The sequence below is a fragment of the Rutilus rutilus genome (genome assembly GCF_951802725.1).
Source record: "Rutilus rutilus genome assembly, chromosome: 3".
In the NCBI taxonomy this organism is placed as follows: domain Eukaryota; kingdom Metazoa; phylum Chordata; class Actinopteri; order Cypriniformes; family Leuciscidae; genus Rutilus; species Rutilus rutilus.
In genome coordinates this window covers 19,863,331-19,884,147 of record NC_140211.1, presented here as the reverse complement: position 1 = coordinate 19,884,147, position 20,817 = coordinate 19,863,331, and positions in this window count along the sequence as shown.

Here is a 20,817-nt window from a genome sequence, read left to right as displayed (position 1 = left end):
AATATATAATAATATTAATTATTCTACATTTATTTTTACATTTAGATCAGTATTACTTGGGGGGAAAAAAACGATAAGGAACTGAATTGAGCAGACTCCAGGTAGGCTGTACACACCATATAGCTAATATATATAGCCATTAAAACTATAAAATAGATGTTAAAACACAACAACACCATTTCACCAACTAAATATTTCTAACAGAAAAGAAGACAAATGCCTTTTAGGAATTTATACCCAAGTAAATCCCCTGAGAATTGGTGAATCTTGAATGCTGAATAAGAGAGATTGAAGATTTTAGGAGAACACTTAAGTTCACTTGACTATAGTGCATTACACAAAATATAATGCGACACAAAAACAGGGAAGTAACATCATATTCTGCTACTCACAGGAGAAAAAAAACGGACCTACTGTTACACTACTGAAAAAGTTACTCCCACATTCTGCATCCTGCCAACCTTTTCCCTCAGACTGAGGCATTCATTTGTTTATTTTATTTTTATTATTATTAGGTAAAAAAATGAATGTAGCACCAATAAACACTGAAATGTATTACCCTGCTCAGTTACACTTTCCACAGTCTCACAAGAAAGCCTCCCTCCAGAGGAACTTCCTGTGCATCACTAAAACGACCATTTCACCCTCATTTTGTAGGATTCCATCAATTCTAAGAATGTCTTTGCCGGCAATTAATTTTTAACGTGATTTAGTTGTGTTTTTAATTGCTGGCCTGCTTTCTCTGCTGATATCCTCTCTTTTTGAAACACAAAGACAGAGCATATAATATATATATGAATATTAACATAGAATATTAATTGTACAAAAATAAAATTTCAACAAAAGGCCATCAAAAATCTTGAAACGTAAACTCCCAAACATGACTCTTCCCAGAATGACTCTTTCTGCAAGTTACATCGTTTTGTAAATAGAAGGCAACAAGTAAGTGATTCATTAAGCATCCATTCAACGGATTTGTTAAAAAACAATGAGCGAGTCATTGTTTTTGAACGAATCAGTTGAGAGAATGAATCATTGATTTGTTTAGGAACGAGGCATACTGCATTCAGCTCAATACTTAAGGACACATTATATTATTACTTTATTTTTTGTTTTTATCAAGCACACTGTGCATTGTCTACTGACAAATGCAGCAAGGAAAGTCTAGCATGGCATTTTCCAGTCGGTTATGTATCAAGCCCTTGATATATGACAAGGACTTTGCTTAGTTTCCAATATTGGTGTTGGTAATGATACATAACAGAAATGTCAAATGATTTGATGACACTGCTGTCTTAGCCACATTGTTCATTAGCAAAATGTCATTAAAAGCACATCACCGTCTGCTGGTTGAGCGTCATGGTTAGAATGGATTTGTATGAGTCATTTGAAAGTTCTCCCAAACATTTTATTCTAGTCAGCCCCTCTCTCAACCCAAGACTGTATGCATCATGATGATGGAACCTCTCTAACACACTTTGAAGTCTGCTGCGTCTCAAGATGATATTCATCAGTTGCGGATGAGTCAAACTTCTTTTCTGCCTTGCCAATGAGTGTGATGGTATTTTGAAAATGGCTCAGGTTTCTATGGGCCTAAGTGTCTTACACCCCCAAGACAATATTGCCCAGGCGCCAGGAAAGCAATATTCAAGCCATTCCATCACTCTAATCCACTCCCTACACATCCATATTTCATCCTACCTCAGCCTTAATGAAAGCCATGGCAAACTTACCACTGAGTCTCGTAACAGAGCTAAAACGGAAAATTAATAAGAAAAAATATGTTGGCCTTTATATAAACTAAGAAGAAGGATGTGTAGGGTCAAACTCTGTACACAATAAAAGGAGTCTAAAAAAGAATAAATCTGAGCGCAAAAAGTGAGGGGGAGAGAGAGAGAGAGAGAGAGAGAGAGAGAGAGAAGGTCTGAGAGAGTCCTCTGAAGCTTTGAGACAGCTGGAAGAGGCTGGCTATCTCTATCCCCAGTTACCCTATCCAATCCCTAGTTCCCTAACCAAGAAAAGACAAGCGGCTGTTTATTCCAATGCCCTTCAGCTGACATTAGTGCAGGTCTCTTGTGCAATGCAGTTATCTTCCGCTGTCCTGAATATGTGACATTTTTTTAAGTAATGTTTGGCTGTGTTAAGCGTCTCTTTCCTCTAGATATTTCCAGTAAAGGACTGCTGGGGCAGAATTCATTTGGTGCATATGTGTGTGTATGTTAGGGGTTTAGGGGGATCGAGGGTACTTGTTTCCGTGCGTGGTACTTGTACCTGTAAACATGTGCTGGGTCCCCCATGGGCTTCCTGCTGAAAAGGAAGGAAGAGGAATGTGTGCCTTCCCATGAGCCACTGCGGGACGTTGCACAGGTTATTGAAAATCTGTGTACCTCAATTTCCCCATTTGTCCCACTGAAAGTGCAAAACTCATAGGCTTGGCTTAAACAATAATCCTGCATGGACATGGCCTTCAAATATTAAATTTCAACCTACAGGGATCATGTCCATAATTTAAAGGAACAAAGGCTTTGGTTTGTTTACCTCACTCAACTTCATACAAATACAGTAAAACAGAGACAAAGTTTTGAAATAATATATTTGGTCTTTGCACTCAATTAAAATGCATTGAATTACATAAATCGAAGATCCCCATACACAAAAGATATATATTTGAAATATATTTTCAGAGTATATTTTGGAATATATGCAAATATTTGAAATTGGCCCAATAAATATATTTCATACTTATATTTCATATATTTTTGTTATATTTCAGAATATATTTCAATGTATTTTTTTCTGTATGGGTCCCCAAAAGTGTCAAAAATATATGTTGCATATATTCCAAATACATTGAAATATATTCTGAAATATAACAAAAATATATTAAATATAAGTATGAAATATATTTATTGGGCCAATTTCAAATATTTGCATATATTCCAAAATATATCCTGAAAATATATTTCAAATATATTTCTTTTGTGTATGGGTCACTATAAATCTGAGCTGAGGGAATTATCAATCCGACTCTTTCTCTTGCTCTCAGTTGTAGTGTTGGAAAGTCATTTAACTAAATCCGTTCATCCTAAACCGTTCTCTGTCATGAGTACCATAGCGTTTAATAGTTTGAAGTCAGTTAGATGTAAAAAAAAAAAGAAAAAAAAAAGAAAAATGCTTTTATGCAGCAAGGATGCATTAGATTGTAAAGACATTTATGAAATTACAAAAGATTTATATTTCAAATAAATGCTGCTATTTTTAACTTTCTATTCATCAAATAATCCTGAATTTTATTTTATCACGGTATCTATACAAATAATAAACAGCAGAACTATTTTAAACTGTGATAATAATAAGAAATGTTTCACCAAATCAACATATTAGAATAATTTCTGAAGGATCATGAGATATTGAAGACTGGAGTAATGATGCTAAAAAAAAAAAAAATCAGCTTTGCTATTGCAGGAGTAAATATTTTAAATATTTTAAAATAGAAAACAGTTATTTAAATGTAATAATATAATAATAATAATACTGCTTTAACTGTATTTTTAATCAAATAAATGCAGCCTTGGTGAGGCTAAGAGACTTCTTTCAAAATCTTACCAACCCCAAATTTTTGAATGTTACTGCTGGAAAGTCCAATTCATTCTAGTGATACACCTCACCTTGGTTCATTCTTCAATACACCTCATGCTAACAACAAAAATACAGCTCAGATTAAATCATACATTTATTATATCTAGAAATTACAGTAAGCTACATTTTGTTTGTAGCTAACTCCATTTTCAAAACAATAGCTTGACTGAACTTTAACTACTGTATGTCAAATTATAATTAGCCTCCCCATTTTGACAGTGGCTATTGTGAATTGTGGCTATCCTTCATATCTCAAAGTTCATTTAGTGAACCGCATACACTAAAAAATACATTTGAAATATGAACAAAAATATGACCTGTGGATATGCAACAAATGTAACTTTAATTTAATGACTCCCTTATCACAATAAAACCTGTGTGAAAAATCTGCCAATGGGCTGAAACATAACATTCAGAATCAATCACTGGCCTTGCTCTTCCATCATGACCTGTGACACAGTCTTCCATGAATAACTTTCTCCCTGGTTACATTCCCCACATCCAGACTGGGCTCTGCTCTGATTAACACCTCCAGACAGTAGATTAATGTGAGCTCTAAATTACGCCATCATTAGTCCATTGATTATTTCTATGTAATTAAACCCAAACACGTGAAGCAAGGTGGCACGCAGCCGCTGTAAATTCAGGATTCACCTTCTCGGACAAACAACACAACACAAAAAAGCTTGGAATATGCCTGAAGAGAATAAAAGATACAGGCATGAAAAGATTAGTTGGGCTGCTTTTTACAACTCCATTTTGCATAATGGGGGAAGTGAAGGGAAGGGCAAGCAAAAACTGAGAAAAGTGGTGAAAACATGCTCGGCTTATATTGCAGAGAGTGCTTCCTATTACAGTGCATAATGACTCTATTTGCACTCCATTAGGTTACATGAACTCTGGTACTCATGACACACCGCGCTCATGCCTGCTGCTCTGCCGAAATTGAATGCGTTACGCAACCATTCCACGGTCTAGCATCTGCGGGTTAAACATCTCCACTGGTGTTCTCTGAAACAAATGCATCAAAGAGGCTGAATAAATGGTCTAAGAGTGAAGGTAAACTAACCGGATTACTCCATTATCCTATTAAGTTCACTCTGATACACCGAGAGATAGCGAACAGGCAAAAGCCATCAGAGGACATTAAATGGGGTTTGGATCCTCTCATGACTGCTCACTAGTGTCTCTGAAATTGAGCAGAGCCCTCGCAGTGACGTGACTGAGGCGAGATTACCGCGCCGGGTTCAGACGAGGCCTAGCTGATGGCAGCAGCTTCCACAGAGAATCAAATAAATAAACTGCTACCAAAGAGGCCCGTTTCATTGTGTACGCCCGCCTGAATGAAATATCAACAAAACGGCTCGAAGCACGAACAAATGATTCGCTCAAAATTAAAAAGAAATATTTAGATCTGGGTTATTAAAGGTAAACATCACCAAAGTATGACATTTGAAAAGGATTTCTGCCCCTCATCAAAAGGTCTTGATGTGGTTCAAGCATCCAAAGGCAACTGGATTTTCTGGATCGACACCAGCATTCACAACTTCACAAGCAGATGGGGTGGTGTGTGTATAAGCAAGCCACTGAAGATTACTGGCAATCCCTGCAACCAGACACCCCACACACAAGCGCACCATCCGCTTGAGGGATACAGAGAGTTTAGATGTCACATGGAGGCACGGAACTCCATTTGCCAACACGCATCTCCAGGAAACTATGCTTTCACTCCGATTCATTCCACTTTGTTATGCCCTTGCTATTCACAAGCAAATTGTTTCTAAAAGCAACGTGAGGGAGGAAATGGCTGCCGCGGATAGGTGAAGACTAACGCGTGATGACACCGTGTTTAATGAATTTGAACTCTGAATGTGAGGTGGTGGGGGGAAATGAGAGCGAACAAACTAGAGAAGAAAAAGAGCAAAGCCTGCAAATGAAAGCAAGAGAGTGAAAGAAAGAGAGTCAGACCAAATAGAAATCCAGCGCTGCAATCCCCTTAAGCAGCCTCCTGAAAGAAGCAGTCTCAGCATAAGGTATTCCCACTCCTGATAAAGGACTTCCTCCCCGCTCATAATCAACACATAATGCATTATTTTCCACAGATAACGAGAAAAGAATTAGTTCAAATTATTTTAAGTTTTCTTAATTGCTTTTGCTGCCTGAAGCTGTTCTCGGCTGCAGCTCGAGTCTCGCTGCTGTTAAACTTACTGCTGAGTTTACACACTCTTCCATTAGCGTTAGCCTAATTCATGCACTTATCTTCCAATTGTAAAGTAATGGTTTATGAAGCATTCTGGTCTTTATCTATATGTACACCTCCAATGCAATCATGGCCCTTAAATGATATTTCCACTAACACTCATCCCTAAAATTAAAAAAGCAGTGGGCGTGCGTTTCAGTGAACAAGCTAATATCCCAGATCCCAATGGGGCATTTACAGGTGGGTTTATAACTCTAATTATCATGCACAATTACAGTATATCAACTTTTAGTAGCCTATTGTACGCCTGTAATACATCAAGTAGACAGGTGCCTTGGCTATGGAGTATTTGTCTTGCATTAGACAGTAAAAAAAAAAAACAACAACAACAAAATTTCACAAAGATGTAATGTCCTACCCGTGGGTGATAATGAGGAAGGCACATTGCGATTTTAATAGAGTGGCATAAGGGGCAATAGAGCATGTCTGTTGTAATACAGTAAGTCACAGGCAGGCAAGACAAAGTCATTCCATTATTCGTAATAATGCTGAAGGTTTCTTCAGTTTAAACATGATTAGGTTGAGAGTATATGAATATATAAATATATACAGGGGGAAAAAAATCATATGCATAACCTTGAATGATTCAGCTCCTTCAAAACCGAATCCGCAGATTAAGTCAAGAGGGATTTTGAGCTTATCTTGAGGAACTTTTAAGCTTAATTTAAGTTTAGCATGAGGAACTGCCAGAGAAATAAACCTAGTCCTAGTTCTGAGCAAGCCACTCTGTACCAGGTCGGTTTCAGCCCTTAACAAAGCTGTTCATGTTCTGCAAAGAATGTGCAAATTGCAAGTGCCAGTCTGCAGTACGAAGCCGAAAAACACTCCTGCTACTTAGAGCCAGTGATGGAACAAATTTGGTCAAATTGGTAAAGTGCCCAAAGGGAGGAGGGAGACGTTCCACGGAAAACCAATTCCAAGCTTGGGTGAGCCCAGCATTGTCTGGAAACTCTCCAATCTGAGAGGCCCAGCATTGAGTGCTAAGCATAGACTGTTAAATAAGATTAGAACAACAGGCTGTCGGAGCAACCCCCAATACTAGAAAGAGGGGGATTTCGGTCATGATGTAGTAAAGTCATAGTCTTCTTGTGCACCTGTCATTATAACATTTTGAAAATGTTTGTGTGCGTTGAAAAGCAGAATGCTGCTAAGTGGCCATTGGGGCGATACAGATTTAGAGGTTGCTTGGTGGATGCTGTTCGGAGAGCATCCGGTTTCCTGCTTTGATATATTCCTGGTAGCACCAATTAAGCTCAGCCTATTCCTACAGGAGATGAAGAGAGGACTGATGGATCTGTCATGGGACCGCATGATCAAAGCACACAGAGTGAAGAGAGAGGGGGAAAACACATCACATGCAATTTCACATTTATTAGGGACTTTAAGAGGCTTGTTGTGCACCATGTAGCCGGTATGAAAACAGTGCTGCTTAAATCATAGAGAACACAGCGTAATTGAGACCTTGGAATAACGTGGCAAAGCGGACATGCGCACTTTCCTAAGATAATGGCTGAGAGACAGCCTTCAAGCCTCCAGATTACCCATGATTCCACTTCTACCAAACCTCTCAACAACCCCCCCCCCCCCCACCCCCCTCCACTCCATTTCCTGTCTATCTCATGTGAGAGTAGCTTCTGATTCATAAAATCATTATTAAATACCAAGGTTGTGTCACGAGCCTGCTGCTTTGAAAGGATGCGTTTTAAATGGTAATAAGCACAAGGAGGCTTTCAATGTGAGTCAAAATGTAAAAGCATGTACATTATTTGGCCACATGTCATGATTATTTAAGAAACTAAAACATTTTCTTTGACAGTGAAACAGCTTTAAACCTCAATAACGAATAAACCTATAAAATGCCTTGTTAACCCTTTCAGTTTCACATTTGAAGGGATACACTACTGTGAAATCACTACTGATTTTTGAAAAGCCTCTTTTGCTCACCAAGTCTTCCTTAATGTGGCTAAATAAATGAATAAATAAATAAAACTGTAATATTGTGAAATATGATTACATTTTAAAATAACGGTTTTCTGTTTTAATATCATTATAATTATAATATAATATTAATTTAATATTTTAAAATGTAATTTATTCCTGTGATAGTAAAGCTGAATTTTCAGCAGCTATTTCTCCAGTCTTGAGTGTAACAATATGCTGATTTGGTGCTCAAGAAACGTTTCTTATTATGTTGTAAACCATTGTGCTGCTTAATATTTTTGTGGAAACTAGGATACTTTTTCTTTGATGAATACAAGGTTCAAAAGAACAGCATTTATTTGAAATAGAAATCTTTTGTAACTTTTGATCAATTTAATTGTTTAATTTAATTTATTTCTTTTAATTAATTTCTTTAAAAACAAATCGTACTGACCCCAAATTTTTGAACGGTAAAGTCACTCAAAAATCTAAAAACAGTTTTGGAAACAACATGAGGGTGAGTAAATAATAATCACTGTAATTAAAATGGCAGCAATGTAAAAAGTCTGATTAATGTGAATTTGGAATGCTAATGTGCTGGCTGTGTACTAAACTAAAGAATGACCCATACTGAACCGGTCCAGAGCATTAGTCCTGCTCTCTGTCCTGTCTTGCCTGACTAGGACAGATGGGGGAGGTAAATCAAGACAGCTGAGTGGAGAATGCCGGTGACAGTGCATTAAGGCCTTCACCCAGCGAAACGTGGCTGCCGTCCTGTCAGACATCCTTAAAAGCAAATGGGGCCTAAGTGCAGTTCAGCTCTCGCACTGAGACGTCCACCACTGTGTACAGAAGCATCTGCTCTCCCCACTCTCCGCCTTCATCTTCATCGCACTCCTCCTCCTCTTCCTCCGTACATTACTCACGGAGGACAATGAGGTGAGAAGTGATGGCGGAACCGTCTCTGTGCACTTTCACCCTGCGCCCATAAAAGCCTCTGACAAAGTGTCAGTCTTCAACATCATCATCATCCCCAGCCCCGTCATTAAGAGCCAGAAGAACTTTTATGCTGTCTTTGCAGACCGTCAAACATCCAGGCCACTTTTAACTCCCCCTCTCCAGCCAGTACATTTTCGTGCCAACACTGGGAAATCTAATTGGGAAAAGGTACTATTTTATTCATCAATATGGTGGAGCTCCAGGGGCCTAGCTGTCAGAGATAAGGTCTGTGTGAGTGCTGCAGTGTGTTGTAGACTAGACTAGGCACATCCTGTATGTTTGCACATACATGGACGTCTGTGGAGGTCTGTGGAGGTCTCTAGAGGTCCAATGACCCTGTCAGTCTTACGACATCACGCTTCAAATCTAAATAAAAAAATTTGTATGGGCCTTTTGCTATACTTTCATTGATAGGACACAGAAAGAGAACCACGAATGATGGGGAGGAGAGGAGGGAACGTGATCAGAAAATCTCAATGAGTCAGAACATCACTATGCCACTGCTCCAAAAAAAACAAAAAACAAAACAATGTTACAACATGTTCTACTGCAGTGGTCTACTGCATTTTTTTAGGAATTATACATATATTATATAGGCTATACTGTATATATTTATATATACTGTCAATATATTAGGGGTGTAATGGTACGTCTATGTACGGTACGGACGTCATGGTTCGGTGCATGCATAGACAGTATAAGAAATGGACACCATATACTTCAACGGAGAAAAGTGAAGTAAGTTAGAAGCTCTCACTTCCTGATGGCTGAGCGTACTGTGCAGCCTCAAACTGAGCTTGACGACGTAGATGTGACGTGAGCAATCTGTCTGACAGTTGTAAGTCTTCTAGTAGCTGTGCCAAGAGAAATCTGAATCATTCCCTTCCAAATCTTGCAGAGACGGAGAGCGTGAGTAGGAGCTGTCCATGAGCTAGGAGCAGGAGCAACTTTATGACTCTCTATGGGCTTCTCCCTTGACTTTATCGGACTTTATGCCTCCAAGTCACCCCGATTGCCTGCAAGCTCCTCCTCCTGTCTCTACGGTAATTTATCTACTGTGCGACAGAGAGTCGCGTGGTTATGACGCAATCGTTAGCCTATTTTTACAAAAACTGCTTCTACGGGGCCATAACGTAAGATACAAGGCAATGGAACATTTTATACATTGTCATGTTTCTTTAGAAATAAACAATGGATAAATAGTCTTTAAACGCCTCAGATGTAAAGTTATTCGCTGTCAAAGTGATGCCAAAATGAATGGGAGTCAATGGAATGCTAACAGCAGGTGATGGCTTGCTAACTAATGGATGCCCCCATAGAAGGTATGCTTTCCGGGTGCTGGATTACCCCCTTGGGTGCATGCAGTCACACGATGAATACATTAATTCGCAGGCGATCCACACTCCAATCTAGAAGGGGGCGCGTGGTAATGCAACTCTGTTTGCTACCAGTAAAAACTGCAGAAGAATAAGAAGAGACGATCAATCGATATGTTTACATCTCTCAACCAGTGTTTCAGCTGCGGAAAGATATCAATAAAACAGCTTGAGAATAATATCTCACGTAGCATTACATTTACCTCAGGCATTAAGTGTCGAGAGCAGGTTAGTTCGCTAGAGAAATGAACTTTAAAGAAGCATTTCGTATATGCACTTTATCAGCCTATTCAATATATTTATTTTACCTGTTAGTAATGTCTTGATTATTTAATGTATGTTTAAATAAATTTGTCATGAAAACAACTTATGGCAACCACTGTGTAAATGATTATATTTCAAAAATGAATTGGAGTAGAAAATTAACTTTATTGATTAGATTTAGAAGTTAATGCAAAACCTGCCTTATGTGCAATTTAGTACATGTTTTTTTTTTTTTTTTTGGTGATTATTATATCTAAACATATATAGCAACTGATTTTAATAATTTGGGCTCTGTTGTTTACTGTAACCTTTAATATTATAGTAATGTGTAATTAAGGCTTCCCCATTTAGTTTACAGAATTAGATAAGATAGATTTTTAATCCTTTCAAAAAAATGTATCATAAAAAAATAATTTAAACACATATACACATTTGTAAATAATAATAGTACAAAAGTAAAAAAAATAAAAAAAATAATTTGTGTTTAGTTTTCTCCCCCCTGCTGTACCGAACCCGTACCGAACCGTGACTTTGTGTACCGTTACACCCTTAATATACTGTATATATATATATACACATGCATGGATGAATCGTACACAAAAAGATTAATAACATGCATTTAGAAAATTGATTTTAAGACATTAGGAAATAATAATTGGGCTATTTGAAACTGCATGCTAATTGTTATTACATTTAGCATGCATGTTTAGAATGCTAAACTGTTGGCTTTCCAGGGCACCTCTACTATATGAAAGTAATTTGAAACTGAAAAAAAAAAAAAGAATATGCAGAAAAGTTGAGAATAGCACATAAAAAATGGTAGCACTTTATTTCGATGGTCCACTTTATACATTATAGCAACTATGAGCAACTACTGTAAATGTCAACTAACTCTTATTAGAGTATTAGTAGACTGTTTGCTTAATATCTGCTAACACTTTATTTTTATGGTACTTAGACTTAGACTTAGGAAGGCACTTTGCCCTTCAAGGCTTTGTACATTTTGCACTTATTACGGAAATAACTCTATAAATTCCAGAGACCACAAATGACATCAAGTCGGCCCAGGCCGCCTAACATGATAATTCCATAATGCTGCATATTATAAACAAATATTTTACATGAGAGCAAATGTACAAATGGCTCCCCAACAAGTCCACCCACTCCATTTTTAATGAGTGTCTAAGACCACACACCAATGAGAGGAACATGTTTACAGCACTGCAGTCCTCCTCCTCTAAGTAGCTCCATGGTGTTTGCTACTTCACTCTTCCATTTGGCCCGGTGTGTGGATGACTGTGCCCACTGTTTAGCCTGACTCAGAGGTGCTCAAAGCTGGATGCAGCCGATTCCCCCATCTGGTTGAAATCCACTTTCCTCTCGTCCCTCGTGGACCTCTACCATATCCAGGATGTAAAAACGCACTCCTGTAAGTGCCCGCCGCAGATGAGGAACACAGAAATATTCAAACATAGATTGAACTTTGTTGTTCTCCACCAATTTGTTTGGTGGGGGGTAGTGAGCAAATGGGCTGTTTTTCAAAGTGAGCGTTTTAGATGCTAAAAAATTTACTAGATGTATGTGTAACACTTGTACACTGAGCATGGGATCATCATTAAGACATTAAAAATGCACATGGTTCCAGAGGCCATTTAGCGTCCCGGTGAGCACATTTTTGGGGTCTATCTGAGGGCCCTGGGGGATGTGAGATCAGTCAGAATGAGAGGATGAGATCACGGGTCGGAACTTTCAGAGAAGTGCAAAGCTGAAGGTTTAGAGATGCTTAAAAAAAAATATGCACAACAGTATGTTTCCAGAATATAATCCCTGACCCTGGTTCAAAATTGTAACCCCTTTTTTGGCTAGTGCCAACTACTTACCACCACACATCCTTCAGAGTTCCATCTCTAAACAAAAGCCATAATTTCTGAAGACTTTCTAGACACTCGAGGCTGGTATGTGGTACTTTAACCATTTTTTCTGAACTCTAACCAACGGCCATTAGGTAGAATCCAACTGGATGGATGAGTGCTTGACAGGTCCAATTTCAGTGAAAGATGTCATTATATGCTATAAAATGCTACATTGGCACTTTAAGGTTATACTGCCTTACGCTGAAGACTCTGCACTCTGCTTGTCTTGATGTCTTTTTGTGATTTTATAACTGCTTTTATCTAATTGTGAGCTATCATAATCCATACACTAATTCTAAAGAATCTAAAGAGATTTTTTAATAAAAATCAATGTGAAAAACATAGTTTGAAAATGAATTAACTGACATATAGGCTACGTTCAAATCCATGAGAATAAAATAAAGAGTTGCTAAGTAACACGGCTTGCCTTGTACATCTGTACACGATTGCCACAGACCTGTTAGTTGATAACACATATATCACTTCATCACACCAAGCCATGTAAAGTCCTTGGGAAAAAAATAGGAGCTGTTAAAAAGCACATTAGTGTTACCCCGTTCAGGCGACAATAATAGTAGGGGCAGGTCTAATCGTGGCATCTGTTACTTAATTTTCTCAATGTCAATATGAGGCCCTGTCAAAACAAGCAGCTCCAGACTACATAAGCCTGCTCGGCCATACAAAGTTCTTAAGAAGGAAAAAAAGAAACACCAACTTGCATGTTGTCTTATTCTTACACTATATCCCCCCAACGTCCACCCTCTCGCTCCCCCTGTTTTTTTTTCTTTTTTCTGAAAGCCACCCAAGAAGAGATTAATCATGAAGGGAAAACTCAACTTCACCCTCTAGCTGCAGGTCACAGTTCTTATTTCGTGTGGAATTGGCTTTCGGAAAGCAGAAGGCCTGCCTGGGGGGCAGGGACCTGATATGAGAGGAATTTGAGAATGAGGCAGAGGGGATTGATTAGCCCACTTCATATCCCCATACTCGCTAAGCACACTCCAGCTGCAATCTAACACACCGCTGAGCTGAATAGACAAGAGAAATTGGATTCCTTCCTAATATTTAACCTTCAAGTCAGCTCTAACAGCTGTTGATGGGTTGCTTTCCCAGGTAGTTACAGAGCAGACTTTTTTTCCTTTCTGTGTTGCTGCATGGAAGGCGAAAAGGATGAGCAGAGTTTTTTGTGTGTGGGTAAGTTATTCAATTACAGCGGTGAAGGAGCGAGAGCTACTCTAAGGTTAAGGCGGCTGTATTTCAGCAACTTATGATCTAATGTAATGATCCTTATTCACTCACACACACAATCAGATGACAAAAGATGTGACCTCTAATGGACGGACACAATGGTGGTGCTGACCCTGAAACACAGCTCAATTTTAGCTCTGGCTAAAAATATATCCAGTAACGCCGCATTCCAACCAATCATCAGATGTCACTAACAGATGTCAGAACAAAGGACGTTGGCATCAATCCCCTCACTCGCCCATCTGAAGTACATCCGTATAGGCATCTTTTTTTTTTAGAAAGCCTTTATGACTGTGACTTTGCACTGGAATCCAACTCAATTAGCCTGATCGGGAATGCAATTAGAGATCTTGTTGGTATACGGTAAAATATAGAGCTCCATTCACAACACTGGCAGGAACTCGTACGTTTGCTCAAAAGAGGCACTTTCTATTCATGTGCCAATCACCAAGCTTTTAAAAGGTTGACGGCAGTGGCAGGGATCCATGTGCTTTCAAATATTTAGCCGTAAAGAATGGGACAATTTATTTCTTAGCACAGCAGCTCAATGGAGTTGACTAAATTGTGAGCACGTTTATGATAATATGATGCTTAGATTTGCAGAATATTAAGAGGGTCTCATTAGCGGATTCACGCATTTTTATATTATCACCATTTCAACTCCAGGCCCGCCTGAAGACACCCACACAAGCACTGACTGTGGCCAACACCTGCATAAACTCATATAATGGCAGCGACAATCTATTCACACTTGAATCACAAGTATTTCTGACTCGACTGAGCACATTTTAATCAGAAGTTAATAGATTTTCTTCCCCTTTTGAGTCTCGTGATAGAAAAACAACAAAGCGGCGCTATAGATTGTTCTTGTGCAAATCTATATCTAAATGCTGCTTCACTTTGAAGAGCTGTTTGGAATTCAACTCGACTTCTTTGTTTGATTAAGGTCTCTGAGTTGCTTTTATTCATCATGTTTTTTTTTTTTTTTTTTCTTTAATCATTGATTGATACTTGAGTAGCATTTCACAATTACAAGATTGTTCTCATGTCCAAGAAGCGGTCTGGTCTTGCATTTGTACTGAGCCTCTGATTACTGTGTTCTAGGAACTAATGCAGTTCAATTCTAGAGAAAATATCCTGATTGCCTGGATCAAATGGTTGAAATAGCTTAAGAAAAAAATGTTCTGCAGCATCAGTCATTTTCACTATAGCAAGTACGGTAACAACAGGAACTTATAGTTGACGTCAATGCGAAATCAGCATATGCTCCATTGTTGAAACTCTGCCTGAATAGGACACTTGAACTTTGCATTCATTGAATGAGTCAAAACACTGACAAATACATCACCTTGAGACATAATGCTCCAGAAACTAACTGCAATCCAGTAAATACACTAATATCAAAACCGAAAGGGAGCTGGCGACAAGAAAAGTATCTCAGAACACCAATTAACTGGGAATTTTTTTTTTCTTTCATTCCCTGAAGATAGCCTTTCATCTTATAAATAGTGACATTTTTTTTCTGCTTAAACAACATGGCAATGCTGATAATACCGTTCGTTGAGCTGGTCTCTTGGGAATGGGAACACAAAGGCCTTGTTGAGAACACTGTGGGTCCCAACACGAATTGTGACTGTGGCGCACCTCACCTAGAAACAGTCGCAATTTGCATTCCTCGTACTACACCGCCTTGTCCCAAAGAAGCCACTCAGAAGAACGCATAATTAGTCTTCCTTACTTCCCCTCTCCTCCCTCATCTGCACTATAACTCATGCGCTGGTTCAAACAGAGGAGAAATCCACTTTCAACTTTCAAGTTACTCCCTTTTAATTACTTTTGCTGTTTACTTTTTCCTGGGGCTGATGGGTAAATCAGAGTGTCCTCTTTTATGTTTAGATACATGTGTTTGGGCTGGGGACAGTACGTAGAAAACAAAACATAAAGTCACGTTGACATTAACTGAGGCTATTTTTCTGCTACGGCTGGTGTTTATAAGTTTGTAGCCACTGTATTTCTGTATCTATGAGATATGAAACAGAATACATGGTGATCTAAGAATTTCTGGCAAATGCTAACTCATTTGCAATGTCCTGCCTCAGGAGTTGAAAAAGAAATAAATTCACTCCACACTTGTCTAAACTGCAGTCTCACTTTCTGGTGTTCCTGTCCATGACATGTCTTTCTCGCTCTCTCTCCCTTTCTCTCTTGGGCACATGTCTCACTATCTCTCTTCCACCTATTCATTTTCCTCCTTGTGTAACCATACCAATCACCATCTTTTTTTTCTTTTTTCTAATTAAATATGTTTTCTGAGCCCTTTTAAAAATCCAGTTTCATCCAAATACACAATCTAATTTTTCATTTGCTTTTGTGGATGATATAAGACATCAACTCAATAATTTATTAAATTACTTTTCCCATTCATTTCCTTCTATCTATAATTGATCTTCTCAGTTGAAATTTCTGTTGTTCCTCTCACTCAGGCTGACTAGCAGAGGGGCTGGTTGACATCGCTGCACAGGGCTAAGGAGTGTGGGTAGATAGCCACTTCAAGACCAGATCTTTCTCTCTCAGACACACTCACTGCTATCTGTCACACCACTCCCTCCACCACAACATGTGCGAATGAGGTCTTCTGATATGTCAGATGACTGAAGTCTATAGTTGGTGAAGTGTGCAATGTCTGTGCCACTAGAGGCACTAAACGGAATTGCAAAAGTAATGGCAAATAACTTTTGACCAACAGATAGTCCTGCCCCAAAAGTCATGACATTAATGCTGCACAAATCAAGCAATGTTTTCATAGTGCCAACTGGACTGACAGTACATTACTGTATCCTACTTATTACATGGCTGATCACCATATAAATTAATATATGGACATTAAATATAAAAGAGGTATTACAAATTAAATTTTATATTATATAGCTAGCCTATCATTTTATCATTTTTCCAGTCCGTCACAATGTATAAAACATTGAGCATAGCAATAAGACAAATAACAATATTACAGTAATATTAATACTGAAATCCCAGGAGCCATATTTTACTACAGTTGTTAATTGAGTGACAGTGGTGACAGTTGTGTTTGTATGAAACAAGAGCGAGTTTGCGGTGTGATACTAGAGATATAAATGTAGCGGCACTTTCAGTTACACAGAAGAGTGGTCTGATATACAGTGCTGCCATGGAGACTGATTAAAATAACTGATTACTAGATGGCGTGACTGACCAATCAGAATCAAGTATGCTAATGCTGAACAAAGAAATAGTTTATCAACACATAACGGATGAATAAAGACTGGTTCTTTATAAAAAAAAAAAAGTTTTATTGCTGTTTCTCATTCTGTGCTTTCAATCAAAAATATTGATAATTTGTGAATAAAAATGTCATAACTTTATGTGATAAGAGCAACAAAAAAAAAGAAGTCATCTAAATATTGAAAGTGTGCAGCTAAATGTGCTCCCTTTGGTTCTCAAGCACTGGATAATGACAGAACAAAATATTTTATGAAATAATCACTCTGGTTGTGAATGAAAGCATAGAGAATTAAGCTCTCTTCCTGATCCTCTTTTCAGCAACTCACGCTGAGTGACTGTGAAGAAGAGGAAAGAATAATAAGTCCAAAAGAGAAAGATGAACAAAGAGAGAAAAAAAATAACAGTCTTGGCAAATTGAACCATAATTAAATGCTTACAAAATTCCATGCTTAGCTCGTTTCAAAATCAGGTGGTTCTTTGAGGCAATTTCCTTTCTTTAATTACAATTTCCTGTGTGGTTTGACATTTACAATACAATCTTCTAGGAGGACCCGTTTATGATTTATTATTCGTGCCTCTATCACAATGTCAGTCTCCAGAAATGAGTTTATAAAGAAAGAGCTCAAATGATTATGGCCTTTGACCAATAAAGCAGGCTCATTATTGCAGGCCACAGGAAAGATTAACATTTCTGACAACCAAATCGAGAAAGATTAGCGGGGAAGAGATTGTTTCAGTTTCTATTAAATAAGCAGTTGTTCTAATTCAAAACTTGATCTTCTTGCCGTGACTGAGAGAAAATACAGCAGGAGGTTGTATAAATCTTCCCAAGATTTCATAGGAATCCAAGCAAGCCTAGTCTAATAACTATAATCTTAATAACTCAAAAACGCGTCTGGTTTCAGGGCACAGAAATGCACAGAAAGGACAGACTCATATATTTTCTCTCAGCAACATAGAAACAGTCATGTTAAAAATATTCACACATCTTTTTGCTGATACTGCTTATTAGGTTTCATCATCTAACAGACATTCTTTTCGGAAAAAAATTAGAATCAGGGGAATACAAAACATGTCATAATCTGCATCGCTTTCCCATCCAGAATAACAATCCCTACTCAATAAACCTATATTTGCAGTGAGAGAAAATAAAATCTTCCCATCGCTTCATCTCACATCCCTTTGAAGGCTTCTAGAAAATTAGCACTGCTGCTTGATTTGTGCAATCACTTCCTGGTCAATGGATCATGTTTTAACACCACCCCTGATCCATCACCATGCTGGGAGTCATATCAATACTTTGCCATTTTCCCATTTGTGGAAGATGAGCAGATCAATTCATTTATAGCTAGTCTGTGCCTGACATCTGTTTGGGAGATTAGAACTTATTGGCTGCTTGTCTGATAGAAGGCACAAGGTTCATTAAGTCAATGGAATCCTTAATCAATGGGAAAACTTCAAGTAGCTCTCTTGCCATTAGAGCTTCATCTGCTCTATGGAGGCACTTACGATACATTTAAAGTAAGGCCTATAGTACAGATTTGTCCGTATCACATTTGACTGTTTTCAACAATTGCAGAAATACTGCACAATGCAACAACGTTCTTGAAGACATGGTTGTTAAGGTTCATTACGTTTTGTGGTAAAGTCTATCGCACAAGCAACGCATCAAGTATTTCTACTCGGGTAAATGCATTTTGCTTTTTTGCAGAGCTTTGTTTGTCTGGTGTATTTAAATTGGTAGGGAAACAACAGAATGCCTGCCAATCCCAAAGACAAGCTCTTCTCATCAAGTGCCAGCTGAAACGTACACTGACTCTTTGAAGGTCATGCTCTCAAACACCATTCAAAACAAAATATCAACTTTCAAATCTCCCCTATTATAAATAATGACCAAACATTCACCAAACTGAATACGAATAGCGCGTCCTTGTCCACTACAACCCTCCCTCACTCCCCACTCCCCACTCCACCGCTGATAGGGGCTCTCTTCCTGGTGATTCTTAAACACTTCTGACCACCTGAATGGTTCTCCAACTGAATGTGTGTGGTGTGTAGGACGGCCTCTGTATGCAGTTGGAAATAGGTCTGGACCTTGCTGATTGATCGTTAAGTGTTGTCCATGAGCCCATCATGCGGCTCCCACTTAACAGCCTCCACCACAGAAAGCAATCAGTGGATGTTACTGAGAGTCCCAGTGGGAGCAGATCTGCAGTGATTGATCTGCAGTAGACCTCCAGGAGGAACATGGACAAATCCGTCCTCTACTACAACCCCGGTGTCCCTGCATGATCTCCACACAGCAACGCAAGGCTGATGGACCGCCCTCAAAAAGTCTTGCGAGAACTTTCTTTGACAACAATGGAATCATGGTGGAATGAACAGCTATGCAATACAATATTGGGTGAGCAAGACATGGTGCTTGTGATCACTTGAGACAAACCTCTGGTCATTAATCAGTCCTGTATCACTCAGAATATGAATATAATATATAATGCAATAATGACTGGCTGATTTTTCATTAACCAGCATATTACATCAATCGGCCTAGCAACAAGACAAACACTGCAACAATATTAATACTGAAGTCTTCTGAGGTCATGTCAGAAATAGATAAATGAGATGCATGATGGCACAAGCGTCGTTCTACGAAATCTGATTGCTCAGTTGACCCTTCGCAAAGACCCACCCCCCTTAGTTACTGTTCCTGTGCGTTCACACCGCCGCCGGCGAGAGTGTCAAAGTGGCCGGAAGTCATTCATTTTCAATGTGAGTCTTGGACGGCGAGAGCATCGAGGAGAGTTGAAGTCAGGTCAACTTTATGGTAATGAGCTAAGACGCGGTTCGGCGGCAACCAATCGGAATGTAGAAGTCCTCCGCTTGAGAGGATTCCAGAGAACGCAGTCCTGTAAACTTTCGTTCCGAGCACATTAGTTTCCAAGCAAAATAGAGGAGAGGTTGATCATGTGAATTTGATAAGAAGGCGCGCAACACTATTTGCGCTAGAATGCTTGCTTCTCAGCGGGAATGCAAATTAGATTAGCACTTAACCATGAACACAAAAGCCACACCACACAAATGGCTTTTAATTGGTTTATTTCGTTAGCAAATATGTCACTATAATTGTTAAGTTCTTTCCATCGATCAATTTCTTACTTTCACATTTAAAAGATTCCATGAGGTTAACTTTTACCCTACTTGGTCAGTCTGCACAAATAACGATCAACATGCTTGTTTGCTTTGTGGCCCCTTTAAATAAAGTTTTAAAAAAGACCAAGCATTCGATCTACGTCAGAGCGTTAGAGCATCCACAAATCTTTCTACGGTGTCGCTGGCAGGGCGGCAGAAAAGAGTGAATTTTGCCGCTCTAGACGGTGGCAGTGTGAACGCACAGTAAGGGATGGGCATTTTTCAAAAATATTCGAATATTTAAATGATGTTTAACGAAAAGACGTTATTTTTACGTTTTTTTAAGTTTTTGTCACCATTTCTGGACAAGCTTACGATTAGGCAATATACACAACAAGTAGGGATGCACCGATACCGGCCGATACTGAGCTCATGTACTCGTATTCGTAAAAATGCCCCAATACCAACAACCGATACCAGGCAGCGTGTGTACAGTGTTTGTGTCCAGACAAAGAAACACTGACAACAGAAATTATAATGGGGATAAAAAAGAAGGCTGTCTATGAAGTAAATGTATCTTATCAGTGGAATATTAAATGGAATATAGTAACACCAATATAGCTGTGGTGTGCGAGCTGATAAGAGAAAAATGCACAGTGGATTGAGCGTGCTGTGGTACAGACACTCGGATGTCAATGGCAAAGAAAGTAAAACGAGGCATGTAGCTTATTATTAACGTTTACTGACGAACGAGAGAGAGAGAGAGAGAGAGAGAGAGAGAAAGAGAAAGAGAAAGAGAGAGCGCACT